The following is a 4,531-nucleotide window of genomic DNA, read 5'->3' on the forward strand; positions in this document are numbered from 1 at the left end:
TAAAATAAATTTCAATCATATCTTTTCAAACATATCTTTTTCAAATCATATCTTTTTCAAAATCAATTTCAAAAATCTTTTCTAACTTCCTATCTTTTTTATTTTCAAATCTTTTTCAACTAACTAATTAACTTTTTGTTTGTTTCTTATCTTTTTCAAAACCACTTAACTACTTTTCTCTCCCTAATTTTCGAAAATCACCTCTCTTTTTCAAAAATTTTTTAATTAACTAATTGTTTCAAATTTTAATTTTAATTTTATTTCTTCTCTTAATTTTCGAAAATCACTAACCTTTTTTTCAAAAATAATTTTCGAAATTATCTCCCTCTCATCTCTTTCTATTTATTTAGTTAATTACTAACACTTCTCTTCATCTAAAAATTCGAACTCTCTCTTCTCCTCTATGTTCAAATTTTTCTCATCCTTCTTCTATTCTTTTCTTCTTCTACTCACATAAAGGAATCTCTATACTGTGACATAGAGGATTTCTCTTCCTTTTCTGTTCTCTTTTTTTTTTCATATGAGTAAGAGCAAGGACAATGACATTCTTGTTGAAGCAGATCCTGAACCTGAAAAGACTCTGAAGAAGCTAAGAAAAGCTAAAGCACAACAATCTAGAGAAAACCTTACAGAGAATCTCGAAAAAGAAAGAGACATGGCCGAACCCAATAACAACGGTGGAGGCGCAAGGAGGATGCTTGGTGATTATACTACACCTACTTCCAATTTTTATGGAAGAAGCATCTCAATCCCTGCCATTGGAGCAAACAAATTTGAGCTGAACCCTCAACTAGTTACTCTAATGCAACAGAACTGCAAGTTCCATGAACTTCCATCTGAAGATCCCTATCAGTTTTTAACTGAATTCTTGCAGATTTGTGATACTGTTAAGACTAATGGAGTAGATCCTGAAGTCTACAGGCTCATGCTTTTCCCCTTTGCTGTAAGAGACAGAGCTAGAACATGGTTGGACTCACAACCTAAAGATAACCTGGACTTTTGGGATAAGCTGGTCACGACCTTCTTGGCCAAGCTCTTTCCTCCTCAAAAACTGAGCAAGCTTAGAGTGGATGTTTAGACCTTCAAGCAAAAAGATGGTGAATTCTTCTATGAAGCTTGGGAAAGATACAAGCAGTTGACCAAAAAGTGTCCTTCTAGCATGCTTTCAGAGTGGACCATTTTAGATATATTCTATGATGGTCTATCTGAGCTTTCTAAGATGTCACTGGACCATTCTGTAGGTGGATCTATTCACCTAAAGAAAATGCCTGCAGAAGCTCAAGAACTCATTGACATGGTTACAAATAACCAATTCATGTACACCTCTGAGAGGAATCCTGTGAGTAATGGGACGCCTCAGAGGAAGGGAGTTCTTAAAATTGATGCTCTGAATGCCATATTGGCTCAGAACAAAATGTTGACTCAGCAAGTCAACATGATTTCTCAGAGTCTGAATGGATAGCAAAATGCATCCAACAGTACTAAAGAGGCATCTTCTGAAGAAGAAGCTTATGATCCTGAGAACCCTGCAATGGCAGAGGTGAATTACATGGGTGAAGCCTATGGAAACACCTATAATTCCTCATGGAGAAATCATCCAAATTTCTCATGGAAGGATCAACAGAAGCCTCAACAAGGCTTTAATAATGGTGGAAGAAATAGGTTTAGCAATAGCAAGCCTTTTCCATCATCTTCTCAGCAACAGATAGAGAATTCTGAGCAGAGCCCCTCTAGCTTAGCAAACATAGTCTCTGATCTATCTAAGGCCACTTTAAGTTTTATGAGTGAAACAAGGTCCTCCATTAGAAATTTAGAGGCACAAGTGGGTCAGCTGAGTAAGAAAATCACTGAAACTCCTCCTAGTACTCTCCCAAGCAATACAGAAGAGAATCCTGAGAGTGCAAGGCCATTGATATAATCAATATGGCCGAATGCATAAAAGAGGAGAAAGACGTGAATCCCAGTAAGGAAGACCTCCTGGGACGTCCTCTGAACAAAAAGGAGTTCCAAACTGAGGAACCTAAGGAATCTGAGGCTCACCTAGAGACCATAGAGATTCCATTGAACCTCCTTTTTTCATTTATGAGCTCTGAGAACTATTCTTCCTCTGAAGAGGATGAAGATGTAACTAAAGAGCAAGTTGCTCAATATCTAGGAGCCATCATGAAGCTGAATGCCATTTTTTTTTGGTAATGAGACTTGGGAAGGTGAACCTCCCTTGCTCATTAGTGAACTAAATACATGGGTTCAACAAACTTTACCTCAAAAGAAACAGGATCCTGGTAAATTCTTAATACCCTGTACCATAGGCACCATGACCTTTGAGAAGGCTCTGTGTGACCTAGGGTCAGATATAAATCTTATGCCACTCTCTGTAATAGAGAAACTTGGGATCTTTGAGGTACAAACTGCAAGAATCTCATTAGAGATGGCAGAAATGTCAATAAAACAAGCTTATGGATTGGTAGAGGACGTGTTGGTAAAGGTTGAAGGCCTTTACATCCCTCCTGATTTCATAATCTTAGACACTGGGAAGGATGAGAATGAATCCATTATTCTTGGAAGACCCTTCCTAGCCACAGCAAAAGCTGTGATTGATGTTGACAGAGGTGAACTAGTCCTTCAATTGAATGGGGATGACAAACCCCAATTTGACGGTTTGTTTTGTATTGAATTTAGAGTATTTTTGATAACCTTTTGTCACATTTAGCCTATGAATTAGCATGGTTTTGTATCTCTCCCATATTTGTGCTTAAGTGTAAAAACATACTTTTCAATCCTTATTTTGATGAATTCTAATTTCTCTTTGATTCCATAAGATGCCTTGATGTGTTTGCTAGTAATTACAGGATTGAAATAGGCTAGGCATGGATCAAAGGAAGCAAGGAAGGAAGCATGCAAGTGGAGAGAAGCACAAAAAGCCAAAGAGTTGATCTCGGCCAAGCACGCGTACGCGCACAAGGCGCTCGCGCGCACATCGCAGAATTAGCCAGAGACGCGCACGCGCACCGTGCGCGCACGCGTCGTGGTCCGCACGTGATTCTTTTATTGCAACACGTGCCTGGCGATTTTGGAAGGTTTCAGCAACCAACTTTGGTGCCAAAATGCATTTAAGAGCCAAGGATTGAAGGGGATTGACACACATTCACATCCATAGACTCATTTGACATCTTTTGTAGATATTTTTTAGTTAGTTACATTTTGTAGAGAGAGAAACTCCAACTTCTCTCTAGGATTCATCTTCATTTTCTCAATTCTCAACCATTCCTTGGTGAGATCTATTACAACACTCAATTTACTTTGTTCATGTTGTAGATCATCTTCTCTAATCTCCATTAGTGTTGTAATTGTTCAATTCTCATAAGTCTTAGATTGGATTCTATTGATTCATTGAAGATTTCATTTTCATTGTTGTTCATTGTTGATTGTTGTTAATCTCTTGTATTGAATTGCTTTGATCCTAATTCTTTTCTCTCCATTTTGCTATGTCTTTCATTCTTGCTCTCCAGGTGTTTGAGAAAATGCCAACTTTAGATATGGAGTAGTATCCCCTCACTTGGCCTAGTGGTTGAGTCATTGGAGACACTTGAATAATGGATGTCAATTGTTGATTAAGAATTGAGAATTGCTAATTGACTTGGAGTGCACTAAAGCTAGACTTCCCTAGGGTAAGACTAGGACTTGTGACTCAAGTTAGTTACTTTTACTTAACTTTCCTCTATAATTAGGGGTTGACTAAGTGAAGCAACACTCCTTTGTTATCACAATTGAAGGAAACTATAGTGATGGAACTTCCAACGTTCAACCTTGGCCAAGGTTTTTACTATTGATTGATTGTTGTTCCCTTTTATTAACACCTCTAGGCCACATTCTTTAGACCACAAAAGACCACTTAACCAATAGCATGCATCCTTGTAGCATTCCTAGGGAAGAACAACTCGGGACTAATACTCTCGGTTATAGATTGTAGAATTGTTTGATGATGGATTTTGCGTCGGTTTAGACTATACTACGATTGATTACTTGATAATTTCTATACCGGCAAAAATTCATTCGTCAAAATGGCGCCGTTGCCGGGGAATGCGCATGAGTGCCATGTTTTTGGTTAATGTAAATATGTGAATATTGTGAATATGTTTGTCTTTTGTTTGTTTGTTTGTTTTTGTTAGTTTTAAGATCTCTATTGGTTTTGTTTCTATTTGTCACTATGAATTCTCGTCCTTGTGGTTTTGGATATGACTATGACTACTTTGTAGGCGATGAAAACTTGAATGATAGCTCACATTATGGGATAGACGAATTCTCAGGAAGGGGGCCATATCCATATGAGCAATCACCATGGCAACCTTCCCCTTCAAGTCACTATGATGGTAATCCCTCCTATAATGCATATCATTCCTATGGATATGATGAATCATATCATGGTTATACCGCTCAACCACCATCATTCTACACACCATATACCGCTTTGATGAATCCCCTTTCCAACCATATCATGAATTCCCCTCTCCGCCACAAACCTCCATGGAAG

The 4,531-nt window shown here is 38.0% G+C and overlaps 1 non-coding gene across 1 annotated transcript; it reads right to left on the bottom strand.

The window, feature by feature from the left end:
• Positions 1-1,057: 1,057 nt before the first annotated feature.
• Positions 1,058-1,161, bottom strand: LOC112699588 (small nucleolar RNA R71). Its single transcript, XR_003152534.1, has one exon. It is a non-coding gene; the product is annotated as a small nucleolar RNA R71 (small nucleolar RNA).
• Between the last annotated feature and the right edge of the window lie 3,370 nt (positions 1,162-4,531).

Source organism: Arachis hypogaea, chromosome 6 (assembly GCF_003086295.3).
Source record: "Arachis hypogaea cultivar Tifrunner chromosome 6, arahy.Tifrunner.gnm2.J5K5, whole genome shotgun sequence".
NCBI classification, from domain to species: Eukaryota; Viridiplantae; Streptophyta; class Magnoliopsida; order Fabales; family Fabaceae; genus Arachis; species Arachis hypogaea.